This window comes from Cnephaeus nilssonii (genome assembly GCF_951640355.1).
Source record: "Cnephaeus nilssonii genome assembly, chromosome: 13".
Taxonomy (NCBI): Eukaryota; Metazoa; Chordata; class Mammalia; order Chiroptera; family Vespertilionidae; genus Cnephaeus; species Cnephaeus nilssonii.
The window spans coordinates 35,068,226-35,082,002 of NC_137084.1; the positions used below are offsets into that span (position 1 = coordinate 35,068,226).

The 13,777-nt window shown below is 49.4% G+C and overlaps 1 protein-coding gene across 10 annotated transcripts in view; it reads right to left on the minus strand.

Annotated features, from left to right (window-relative positions):
• MICAL2 (microtubule associated monooxygenase, calponin and LIM domain containing 2) overlaps positions 1–13,777 on the minus strand; it is a 221,487-nt gene that overhangs the window by 179,812 nt on the left and 27,898 nt on the right. The window lies entirely within an intron of this gene.

The window sequence follows — 13,777 nt, forward strand, 5'->3', positions numbered from 1 at the left end:
TATTAAGTGAATCATTGTAACAAACCAAGGCATTGCTATATACTATTATCCCCCTTTTTCAAAGAATTAGAAAAATTAGCAACTCACCCGAGGTCACATGGCCAGAAGTGGTGAACCTGTTACTTGAAGCCCCATAAGCCAGAGTTCAGAGGCCACACCCTAAACCACCATGCCCATCCTGCTCCCCTGCCAAGTGGATGGCGGGATACAAGTGCTCCCTCGCACACCACATCAAGGACTTGGTCTCTGGTCTGGACCCTTTAATTCATGAGACTCGCCTACCTTTCTTTCATTAAACTCAAAATGCAAGGATCTGGAGTAATGAGATTTCGATGCAGTATCAGATGAGGACACTGGAAACTAAATACACCAATAACGCTCAGCTGAGAGGTGACTTTCAAGCCTTGGTGGGTGTGGCAGTGACAGGCTAGCTGATCACCTAACACACTGGGCCCTTCTTTGCAGCTGTGTGATCCCCCACGGCCAGGTTCTAGGTAATGGAATGTGAGCGGAAGCGACCTTATACCACTTCTAGGGCCAAACCATGAAACCCTCCCCTGGTCTCTTCTCTACCCCTTCCACTCTGCCAGGGCACAGCAGCCTTGAAACCACACGCTGAAGATGGCAAAGCCATGAGCAGAAAGGAGCCAGACCCCTGGGAGGAAAGCCCTCTACGACCAGGAACACCTGAACTTCACATATGTGAGAAATGCACTTAAATGTATGTGGAGTCACTGAGAATCGAGGGTGTATCTGTGAGCAGGAAACACCACATTAACTGATACAGTCGGTGACTTGGGCATGTCATTGTGGCCTGTGTCAGAAAGCTCCCTCCAAGAAGGAGGTTGACCACACAGGGATTAACATCCCAAACCACCAGTTCTGTCCTATTCTATCTTCCCTTTGCTTAGGACCTCCATATCCTGGGAAAGTTGTTGACCCTCAGAAATAAACTTGCCCACCCCTCACCTTAAGCACCTCACACACCAACACACACACACACACACACACACACACACACACACACACACACACCAGGTTGGGAAAGCACATCCCTTCCCTATCTGAAAACAGAATAAGACAGGAGAACAGGACAAAGAGGCTAGGGCCCTCCCTGGGTTTCCATAACTCGCTGAGTCCCTGGAAGCCCGTGTGGTGTGATGGAAAGAACGTGGACTTCTGAGTCACTGAGCACTCCCTGAGCAAGTCATAAACAACAGCGAGTCCTGTGAGGATTAAACAGAGGCGCCTCTCAGGTCAGGCTCTCGGATGTGTCATTGAGTGCCGTTCCGGAACACTGCCTTGGGGACAAGTCCCACTGCCCCGAGATATCACCGGCTCAGCCAGGGCAGAAATTGGTGCATTTCCACAGGGGTGGCAAGGGTGGCTCACTCTCTCCTTGGTCTACCTTATGCTGACACGGGACAGCTAAGAGCTTACTAGTATTTCCACCAAGTCTTTGCGCAGCATGCACTTAAAGGCACTCCCCAGGCCAACCTTTGTATCGGGACGGCGCGACAGCTCCCAACGTGCTGAAATTAGGCCTCAGGGACTCGAACCCTAGTAATTAGTCAGGAGGATAGAGAGGGATGCTGGGGAGGAGGTACAGAAGTCATGGCAAAGTGAACTGGAAAAGGATTTCTCAACACCGCCACCTGCTCGCTCTGCACACAGCACCACACCCAGGAGCTGGGAAGGCTGCAGAGCAGTGGACCTGGGAACTCACAGCCCAGCTGTGCACATGGACTCTGTCTTCCAAAAGCACCCCCATTTTGAAGAATTGTGCCAAGTGACCACATTTTTCAAATTTAAGAAATGGGGGTCCTGGCCGGGTGACGCAGTACACTAAAAGGTTGAGGGTTTGATTCCTGGGCAGGGTGCGTACCAGAGGTAATCCATTGATGTCTCTCTCTCTCTCTCTCTCTCTCTCTCTCTCTCTCTCTCTCTCTCTCTCCCTCCCTCCCTCCCTCCCTCCCTCCCTCCTTTCCTCTCGCTCTAAAATCAACAAACATATCCTCTGGTGAGGATTAAATAAAAAGAGGCGGGGTGGGGGGGGATTCATTGCCTGATACAGGTGTAGTTTCTTTCTGATTTGTGAATTTACCAAGGTGAAGTCATTCTTAAAAATGTGCACAGATTCAACCACAGACAGAGTCATCTTCACTTTGCCTGGAGAAAACAAAACTGCGCTCTGCCGCCTTCTCTTCACAGCTTGGGTTCCCAACAGAGGAGTCAAGTCTGTCCATTTTCTCACCTCCACTGACCCTTCAATCCACCACAATCTCGTTTCCACTCACACACATAGCCCACCCCAGGCATCGTGCCCAAGGTCACCACCAACCCTCTCTGTTGCTAAATCCAGTCATCACTTACAGGACCTTATCTCGCTCTGGTCTCTGCCTATTGTCAGCTTTTGCAAACTTGTCTCTCTCTACCTGCCCCTGAACGTTTGCTGTGTCCCAAGGTTCTGATCTTCACCCTCCTCTCACTCTCAAGGACCTAAACACTCCTATAGTTCAACCAGCATCTATGTCCTGATGACCCCCCAAGCTATCCCTTGACATACATTTCCCTGCTGCATTCCAGGCTCTTATGTCAACTGCCAGTGACATATTTCCTTGACTCTCCTGTAGACCTCACACACAGCCCATTTACCTTCTCCCCGACCTGTTCCTCTCCCACACCCCCACCTCAGTGAACAGCACCATCTGCATCCTGATTCTTGAGCCAAACCCATGGAGCACTTTCTCTGGCACCTTTCCCTCATCTCACAGAGCCAGCCAGTCACCAGTGCTGCCTCCTCAGTAGCCCCATCCCCTACCTCCTGTCCCGTCCTTCCTTCTTGCTCTCACATGGAACTCTCAAAATCTCATATATGCCTTTTCTGCTTCCAGGTCACCTCCCTCCAATCCACCAGCCTACTCCTTGAGCTGCTGCCAGAGAGCTCTTCATATCAAAAATGCACACTTGGTCAGGTTCCATTCCTGTTTCAAATCCTTCAACAGCTCCCTGACAATCTTCAGGGTGGAGTCCAAACATCTCAGTAAAGCAAACAAGACACACCATGATCCGCCCCCCTTCCCTGCTCTCCCGCCTGCCCTCTGCCCTCTCCCCACTGCGCCGATGCCTCCTACTCTAGACTTACCGAGCCAGCCGCAGTTCCCTGATAAACCCAACTCCTTCATGCCTCCCTCCCTGTGCCCTCTGTCTAGAATGCCCAACCAGACTCTGTTCACTTGGTGAAATCCTAGTTGACTTTAGAGCTGAAACATCAAAGGCTCGGAATGTCAAGGGTCCTGGTGTGGCCTCTGGAGTCAGGCAGACTGGCTGCAAACCTGACCCACCACTTAGTAGGTGTGTGAGCCTGGACGAGTTACCTAACCTCTTTGAACCTCAGTTTCCTCATCCATAAAATGGGAATAATAATAGTTCTGACCCTGGGTTATGTGAGGATGAAGTGCAATGATGCCTGGCTAGGCAGTATTCTTGGCTGCACTGTTCTTTGAAGCCCTACATTGGCCTCCCTTCACCCCCTTTTCCCACACTGTACTCTGTGGAGCTACTAATGATGGCTTCATACATAGTATTGCATTGATCGACTTTGTGGATCTGCCTGCCTTACCAGACAGTGAGCTTTCCGATGCTAGAGGTTGCATGTCCCAGGGCCTGGAACCTGTGCCTCTCTGGCAATGGTGGATGCTCACGACTGTGCTTGTGTGTAAGATCTAACAAAGACCAGCATGAAATTCAGGCTATGTGGTGGCTTGAACTGTGACTGCCCTTTGTCTTTAACCAGCATCAGAATTGCCACAGGATCCCTGGCTGGTGGTGCTGTTGGTTGGAGCATCATCCTGTGCACCAAAGGTTGCAGGTTCGATGTTTCTCTCTCATGTCAATGTTTCTCTCTCTCTCTCTCTCTCTCTCTCTCTCTCTCTCTCTCTCTCTCTCTCTCTCTCTGAAATAATGAAAAGCATATCCTCAGGTGAGGATTAAAAACATAAATATATTTAAAAAGGAAAAGAATTGCTGCAGGAGCCTCCTAACTATTCTCCATTTCCCATGTCTCGGGCACCACCTCCACCCTGCTCACAAAGCCTCAGGGCTCCCTTCATCCCACAGCAGAAGTCTGGACTCCCTTATTGGGCTCATCAGTGCCTCCCATGCAGCCCCTGCTTTCTTGATAGGTCCAGTTCTCCAAGGTATTCGGGATCCCTTGGGGCTGCCATTCAGTGCTTCACATACTCATCCTCTCAAGCAAAATCAGGCCCCCTAGTAAATTCAAGACCTACTATGTGCTGGCTCCCATATGAGCATCACAGTCTTTTCAAGAAATCAAATTCAAACTAACAATTTTTGGTAAGAACTACAGAAGGGTACCAAGACGTGTGTGCACAGAGATGGGAGATGGGGTGACTTACAGCCTGGAGAGCACCTCATAGAAGAAGTGGCCCCTGAGCTGGATCTTAAGGAAAGAGCTGGAGTTCTCGGGCACAAAGCTTCCCCATCCCTCCTGACCTTTTCTCTCCATACATTCATCTAACTCCTGGAATCTATGACAGGGGTCACCAAATCTGGCTCTACAGTAGATGCACCAGGAAGTATCCAAAAAGACAACTTCCTGGGCCCACTCCCAAACCGAATTTCTGCAGCCTGAGGACCAAGAGGGAAATGTTTTTGTTTTTGTTTTAACTCCCCAGGGAATTCTGTGAACCAGCCAGGTTTGGAAATTACTAACCACATTCAATTCCATTCATTGTTTTGACTGAGGACCTATATTGGACCCAGGATGCTGCACGGCATAGCAGGTAGGTACCAGGTGAACAAACTCTGTCTCCGCAGCTTCTGAGAAATTGCCATCTGGTAGGGAGGCAGAGTTATAACAGGGGGGTCATATAGGACGTAGGTCAGACTATTTGGCACTTCATTTAGCCTTGAACCCAACTCATTTTTTGCACATCAGTCTTGTCTGGAAAACTGATATATAAACTTAAAGAAAAGTCCGGTATCTTGTCTTTCCTATTTCCTGAATACTCAGCTCAGTTCTGGGTGAGTAGTTGGCGCTCAATCAATATTTAAGATACAAATAATTCAACTTCTTGTACTATGTCCCTGTTTTGGCCAATTCACCCATTAACAAGTTGTCTACTGATTTTTACCTTTATAAGTTCAGTGCTGGTGTAGTGTGTGCTCCTAGGAGGTAGTTAGTATCAGTTGGTTGAATGAATCACTGTTTACTGGTAAAAATCTGTTTCAGGAGGAATGGAACAGCTTATATTGCACCACCTCTAGAGTTCACTTAGGAGACTTCCAAATGTATCCTTTGAATTATAGACCTTTAATTTCAGGATTAATTTCCTGATATGAAATTATACAGGCTTTGCTGTTTATAGCGTCATTAATGTTATTAGCAATGGAAATAATACCCCTGAATTTCCCCAGTCCATGGGCCTCTGCGTGGGGGTTGCCACTGGCAGAAGGGGAGATGCTTATCCATTCCTCCCATTAAGCCGTCCACCCACCCAGCCAGCAGTCCAGCCGGCCACGCCCCTCACCCCAGCCTCTACACAAGGGCCTGTAAACTGCATTCAGCCTTTATGAGCGGGTATGTGCACCTGCATGGGCAGGTGAGTCCTGCTTGAGTGAGAAAAGCCTCATGTTCAAAACCTATCCAAGTGTCAGCATACTTAGGAAGCCAGGACCTCTGATTTTAGAGTAAAATCTCCTATTCTGCAGAGAAGCAGCACGGCAAAGCACAAACACCCATCAGGAGGTTCCCTAGAGGCATGGCCAAGGGTGGGACATTCAGCCAAGAGGGGGTGAGCAGGGCAAGCCAGGGTAGCTGGCAGAATGGACTCTACCCTGCTTTCACTGGGGCCACATTCCCAGCGGTTTGCTGATGTTATTGTTATTGGTGTGTGTGTGTGTGCGTGCGTGCGTGTGTGTGTGTGTGTGTGTGTGTGTGTGTTTCTTTTAAGCTTCCAAAACAGGACTCAGTCTTGAGGAGGAGACTTTCTGGATGTGCATCAAAGATCGCCTGGCCCTCCCTTCGGGCCCCCACCTTGGAGATGGGAGATCTGCAACTCCCTCTGCACCAAGGGCCCCGGGGTCTTTCCTGGGGTGCATGCGGATGCTGGAAAGCATGCATGGCAGCTCAGCGTGGCACCTGTTCACTTCGTTTTGCTTCTGCTAGGAAACAGGAGGATGGCCTTGCTGGCTATTTATTTGCTCACTTATTCTTCCCCCAGATTCTGATCTCCATGTGCCAGGAAATGTGCTCAATGAACACAGCTCAATGGGTCTCAGCTCCAACTCCGGAATGAGCAGGCCAGAGACCGCCAGGTGAGGTGGGTCTGAGAAAGTTGTCTTCACTTCACCAGGACCCGCCCTAGGGAATCTCTGCCCGAGTCAAGTATGTTGTTATCCGGAGGCAGTGCAGAGGGCTGAGCAGAAGAGAGAGACGGCCCTTTGCGCCACTTCCTTATTGCCCAGAGGAACTAAGGTCTCCTGGAACTGTTTTCCCAAAAGCTCTATGAAGCCAATTAAGATTCCAGACAGTAAATACAGAAAGGCCTCGCTGATAAGACACCGGAGAACCAGTCCCCAAAATATTCCCCTCTGCTGAACTCAGTCCTGGGGAGATTGCTGGCTTGACAGGTTGCACTTCACATTCCAGGACTAGGCGTACGAGCCTGGGGCTGGGCCGTCCTGGACATGAGCCTGTGGGTAGTGGCTGTGAGGCTGGCACTGAGGGCCGGTGGACCTGTGTGGGAGGCAGCAGAGGTCTGAGGAGAAGCATGCCCGCTCTTCAGGCCACACTCAAAGGCCATGCTCCATGAGCTTAGAGATGCTTGGACAAGCACTGCACGCCCGGCCACTGCCTTGGCCGTTGCCCCATTCAGGGAGTCAAAACCCCCCTCACTGACCCAAACCTCCAGAAAACGTAGCCATGGGGAAGATGGCCGCCCAAGGTGTGAGCGAGCTGGTGAATTCTCTGTAAGGTTAGGGAGGCAGGCTCCACTCTCCGTCCCTCTGTAAAACATTGTGTTGGTGAAGAAGATGCTGCCTCTCTCTCCTCTTGAAGCTTGGGCTTTCGTTCTGAAAAAAAATGCATTCACTACAACAAGCAGCAGCTGTCCCAGGAAGGATTTTCTCTTTCCTCAAAAAGGAAGGAACCCCGGGGGCTGGAAGAGATGGACTGTGATGCAAGACCTAGAAGCCTCTGACTCTAAGTCACTGTCCCGCTCTTTGTCCCCTCCTTTCCGTGAAGGACAGGCCCGACTCAGAGTGCAGTTTCCAAAATTAATTGCCTGGGACAGACCTCAGCAAGGAGTTCATTCAAGAAAAGAGAGAGAGAGCGAGAGAGAGAGAGAGAGCCCAGCTGGTGTAGTTCAGTGGTTGAGCATCAAGCCAGGAACCAAGAGGCCACTGGTTCGATTCCCGGTCAGGGCACATGCCCAGGTTGTGAGCTCGATCCCCTGTGGGGGGCGTGCAGGAGGCAGCCGATTGATGACGTTTCTCTCTCATCATTGATGTTTCTCTCTCTCCCTTCCCCTCTCTAAAAAAAAATTTAAAAATTCAATAAAATGTATTAAAAAAAGAAAAAGAGAGAGAGAGACAAGAGTTTCTGGAGAGCTCCTCTCTTCACCATTATTACTCCTCCCACTGTAAAGAGTTGATCTTTTTAAAGATTCTGGCTCACCGTTATGGCACATAATTCACTTCCCGGATACTTTTGCCTTGCAAATATTATCCTTAAAAACAGTTATATCTTTTCATTGGTCTTTATTTTTAAGTAGCCTTCTCACCCCACACGCCCAGCTCCCACAGAATTATAGCGTGACCCTGTCTGGAACGCAAGCCCCTCCCTGGAGAGACAGTCTGCTCATGAACTCACAAGGGTGTCTGCTATCAGCTTATTTGGCAAGAGGAATCTGAGACATTTTAACTATGAACTGGCAGCATGGTCTGTCCCACTCCGATGCCTTAGCCTCATCAATAAACACTCCCACTGGTACAGGAGACATGCAAAAGGAGCACAAACCGTCTGAAAATGAGCCCCACCTACATTTCTCCCAGGAAAGGGGTGTTAGGTGCCTGGAGAATTCTACCTGGAGAATCTGTGCTGGTCTCAACTGATGTTTCTTTCAAGGTCTGCCACATAATCAGCATTTTAGAAGGACTCTGTCAGGTTCCCAACCTCCTCCTCCAACCTCAGCTTATCTCTCAACTGAATGTTCCACTTCTCTACCCTCGCTGAGAGGAAAGCATGCACCTAACTCCTCCTGACTTCCAAATACCGAATCCAGCCTCTTCTTACACCATACCTTCCGCTTGGAAGACCCTCTGTCTCTTTCTCAGCTTAGCAACCTCCTATTCATCCTTCAATGCCCAAGTCCCACAGCACCCGCTCGGTGCCGTGTTCCCTTGTTACACACTCTTCTCAGTGTGTGTGAAATGGTGCGTCTCTCTATGGGGACTAGATCTTTTTCACCTTTGCAGCCCCACAACCAAGCCTAGGGGCTGGCACCTGAAAGTCCATTGCTTCCTGACTCAATCAATGCCTGGCCCAATTAGCCCCAGCCCTCCCTTCCCTGTGCAATGAGAACAGGCTTTAGAGTCAGTCACCCTGTGTCTTGTGGGACACGGACAAGTTATTTAACCTGTATCTGCCTCAGTTTTCTCTTCTTTATAATAACTAGCCATGCCCAACTCTCAGAGGGTTCCTGTGAGGAACAAACAAGGAAAATATGTAAACCTAGTGCTTGCCCTTTTGGAAAGAGCTCAAGATACCTTCCCTTGAGCTCAGTAGGAAATGCTGAGCCAAATGGAGTCCTATTGGAAGAAGTGAATGACTTCTGTCTGGTTCACATGCCATCAACACAGCGAAGGGATGGCCGGCCTCTAACCTGAAGAGCCCTCTCTTAGAGCAAGGGACAGTGCTGGCAGCACACAGGGCATGCCATCAGCACGAGAGCCCCAGCACGAGGCCTGCTTAGCAACAAAGGAGATTTTTATCCTAATGGCAAACCCACAAGAGGCCACTACTGCCGAGGCTGGGCCATCACAGCCTTCATTTCTGTCTTGAATTAATCTTTCACCCCAAGACATGCCATAAAACAGAATACTGCTGACTCAACAGTGTTAAGTCACTAAGTACAAGCCAAACAGCCTGCCCAGGAGAAGCCTGACCTCTCTGTGATGCTGCACCCAGCTTTTATTAGGCCTCAGTAAACAGGAGGTGGGAGCAGTTGGGGCCCTGCTCACACCTAAGACAATCAAGCTCAGGGTCAAAGAGAGGAGTGGAAAGTGTGATGGCTGAACCCACGTGAGGAGGCAACTTGTCGCCACTTCATGGGATGTTTATAACTCCCCTGGTTGGGAATCAGGAGATGGATTGCCACCTCAGGGCCACCACTAGCCTGCTTTATGGTTTGGTTAAGTCACATCTATGGGCCTCAGTTTCCTCACCCATAACATAGGAGAGTGAGATTAGATGAGTTCTTTCCAGCTTTCATCACACGCCTTGGAGACGGATCTACCTTCCCTAACTCCTTCCCTTTCTGTGTTAGCTGTGAGATAGCTTTTAGCTCTCACTGAGCAGCCTCTACCAACACTGTGGCCTTCATTGCTCCAGTGTCTGGTCATCCCTGAGCACAGAGCCTGGCCAAGGAAGAAGAGGATAAACTTGGGACCATATTCTTTAGAACTTAACTAGTACCCTCTGGTCAAGTGACTCAGAGTCCAGGGACCTTGTGGCATCAAGAGCTTGGATAGATATATCAATGTGGACCAAAAAAAAAAAAGGGGGGGGGGGGTTCTAGAGAAAGTAACCTCACAGGGGTGACCTGATTATAAATTTCTAATAGGGAAGGTCAGGGGAGCAGTCACACCCCAGGCATAGAACTTCTTTAGTAAAAGGCTTATCCTTGCCTTCAGCAAGCCTCGTCCACTGTTTCTGTGCATCCAAATCAACACCTTTGAAATGCTCCTTCTCAGACCCCTCCTTGTAACGCATAACCACCCGCAAGAGAGCACATCATCTTTCTTAACCCTCCTGTAATCCCACCCCTCCCCCACCCCGCCGGGCTTTCTCCCACCTTCCTGTGATATTGCTTATGTACCCTCCATGATTCCAAATGCATAAAAGAAGCTGCAATCTGTCATTTCCTGGAAGCATTTATCTCAATCTGTTGAGATCTTGCTTCCAGGCGTATCCTCTGTTTGGCTCAAATAAATTTTTATGATAATTGTCTACAGGTTTGGACATTCACACATCAATACCAACAACCCCTAATCACCTGGCTGGCTTCTTCCCACCCAAGGATTTTCCCCACTCCCCTCCTATTCCAATCCATACACCATAGGTCCCCAGCACTCTAGCCAAATCTAGCCAAACGTTAGACCTTCCCCCAAGCCGCTGGGCGGAGACCAGGGCAGCAAAGGCAGTTCTTATCTGCACGCTGGCTTATCTGAGGGGTGGGGCAGACGTGGCAAAGCTACAAAGACCAGGAGAAAAGTGCTTACAGAAGCAAGCTCTGGCCACTTGAGGAGGAGGAGATGGGGAGGAGGAGACGGGGAGGAGGAGACAGGAAGGAGAAGACAGACAGAGTGAGCTCAGACAACCACAGAAGTCTAAGAGGCTCCTTTAAAATGCCACAACCCTCAATGCCGCCCCCCCCCCCCCCCACTTATTTCCTTAATAAGAAATCTGAGGGCAAGTAAAATTCAGTGACTGGCCCAAGGTCATGCTGCTAAGCTGTGAACAACCAACACTAGAATGTGGGTCTCGGGTCTCAGCCGAATCTTTTTTTCCACTCCACTCAGTTGACCTCAAGAATCTATTTAGGTTGGATCCCCTGCAGATTCTGCGCAACATGACCCAAGCCTCACTTAGGGAAAGAGCAGGCCCAACTGATATTTTGATAACTGCCTCCCCTACCCCATGCATTCCTTCCCAACCTGGCATGGCCCACTTGTTCTTTCTCTAGCCCTCGCCACAAAATCTTGGGGAGTTCAGAGGTCAGTAAGAAGGGCGAGGTAGGTTTTCCTATCCCTACAAAACCCTAAATATCTGAGATAACCCACAGGATCCTCTTCCTCCAGCAGGAGGAGGCTGGTGGGAAAGACAGGCAGGAAGGGATCAAATGAACCCACTGGATGTCTGACCTGAGTAGGCCAAGAGTATCCATTGTGGGCAGTTAGATGGGTCATCTGAAGGTTTATAACAACAAGCAATAGGATCTGCCTTTCAAAGATCCCTGTTGGATGGATCATCTCAGCATCAGGAGCAGAAAGCTCTGAGTAAAAGATTCAAGGCATTAATTATTTAGTGTGCGTGACCCAGTTCCGGGAGGTAAGGCTGGGTGAGAAGAGAACTCACCAGTTCCTTATCGTGGCAAGAAATTCAAATACTTCACAGAGTAGTGTTCCCTTGCTGCCAAAGAGGATCCATTTATGGTTAAGTGTGGCAAAAAAAAAAAAAAGAAAGAAAGAAAAAAGAAAAGAAAAAAAGAAAAGCCAAAGTTCACTCATTCAACAAATATTTACTGAGCTCCTCTATATCCTACCCCCTCCAGGAACTTAGCTGTGGTTGGAGCATAGTAGAGTAGAAAGAGCACTGAGTTCATAAACAGGAGGCCTGGACTGTGTCCCATCTCAGCCCTTATTCTGGGCAGGTTACAGCCTAAGTCAAATTTCTCATCTGTGAAATGGGAGTAAATCTACCTGCCTTATTATGAGATGAAATGATCTTTATAAATATAAACCTAAGTTATAAACAATAATGATATAACACCACACACTTTCCCTGCCCTAGAAGTTTAGATGTTTACAACCTGGTCATGTTTAGGAAAATAATCCAAGGTACCTATTAGGGAAACATCACATTCTCTGTAATTTGGGCAAATTGTATGTTTCAACCTGCCTGTGGGGATAGAACCTATAGTCAGCCTGGATTCAGTCTGTATGCCCAAGAAGGGGCAGAATAAAAATGGAAAGGGTAGCCAGCACCTACCTGGTCCAGTAGCAAGTCTGGACTGAGCAAATGACCAGGAGAGCCCCAAGATTCAAGAGGGGAATGTGGGGACAGAAGACAAACTGGAAGTGCGGGCAATCAGAAACAACAACAAAAAAATTCACTTAGGCACAATAGGGATAAGCCAGCCAGAAACTTACGTACTTCCCTCCCCATCCACATTTCAGACCATGACGGGATTCACTGTCTATTGCCTCACCCTCCTCTGTGGACATACTCAACATTCTGTTTCTCCAGGAGACAGGAGGGATGCTCAGGCCCCTGAGCAGGCCCTCTTTGCTCGGACACTAAGAATCAGAATTACTTAGAGCAGCTTTCCCCTTGATCCAGTCAACCCCTCTCATTCTGCTGATCAGGATTCTCACCATGAACTCCTCACCCCCATGGATCCTCAGCGCACACCAGGCTAGCCTCTTGAGTGGGGCCCTGAGGATTCCCCTCAGCCCCTCCTCTCCTTCCTCTACATTCCCTCCAACTCAGGGCACTTCTTAAGTTCTTCACCCTCCTGTCAATGCAGAATGATAGTCCCCAGACGGTCTCTGGTGGCTGTATACAGAGGGAGGTAGAGGCAGTGTAGGGAGAAGTGGAGAGAAGGCTGGGCTAGAAGTCCAGAGCCTGCCTTCCAAGTTGCCATGTGGACCCGATTGGTTATGTAATCTTGAGAAAGTATCTTCAGGCCAGGCCTCAGTTTCCCTATCCAGTAATGAAGGGTTTGCTCTACATTATCTCTTGGGTGCTCTCTAATTATAAAATTTGGTATTACAGAAACTGCCCTAGTCTGGACCACAGGAGATTGGGTCCTGGTCCATATTAGGCTACAGCCTGGGGCAAGTTAGCTGACTACGCACACCTCAGACTCCATGCCTATAAAATAAATGAGAATGATGTGACTACCCTTCCCAGGGGGCAAGGTAGAGCTTTGTTAGCCATAAGCCCTGAAGAAACCTCAGGCTTTGAATTCCTTGAGACAACTAACAGCTGTGGACCCCCGGCCTCGTGCCCGGTACTGAACCACCGGGATGGGGCTGCCCAGCTCAGACAGGAAGGCTGCAGGACAGGTGCTTGCCCTCAAGGCTCTCACAGCTGGTGGGTGAGACGGACAAGTGGACAAACCTTACCTCAGCCAATGATGTGCCTGAGGTCTGAACAAAGGACTATGGGAGTGTAGAGGAGGAAGAGGCGCCGATTTTGCCCTGGGGAGTGAGCGAAGCTTCTCAGAGGGAACAGTGAGTCCCAGAAGCGGGGATCTATTCCAGGAGTAGATGGACTGGAGCCAAGGCAAAGAGGAGAGGCAGAAAACAAGGCTGGACTATGAGGCTGAGGTCTGACTGGAGGAGGCCTTGAAGGCCAAGAGCAGAATGTTGGTCAGACAAGTCTTCAAGGAAGGAGCCTGAGAGAACAGTGGGAAGGCTCTTACAATAACAGTACAGGAGGGTGACTGTGGAAAATCATGTCATTACTGATTTCTGCCTATACCTTAGCCTCCTAGACCCTAAGTCTCCATGGACCTGCAGAAAATACAGAGATGTAAACAGGTTTGTTCTCAGAATGAGACCCAAGCAGAGGAAGATGCTGCAATCACATTTCCAAATCTTGGACAAATGGTGTGCGGTGCTCTGAAGGCACTCCCGACAGAAGCTGCCCAGCCATATTTTTGCCTTGGCACCGCTCGGGGCCAGAGAGAGACTGACGCATCGTCAGAGCTGGGGCTGGAGTCAGGACAGCCGGGCTGCTGGGCTTCCT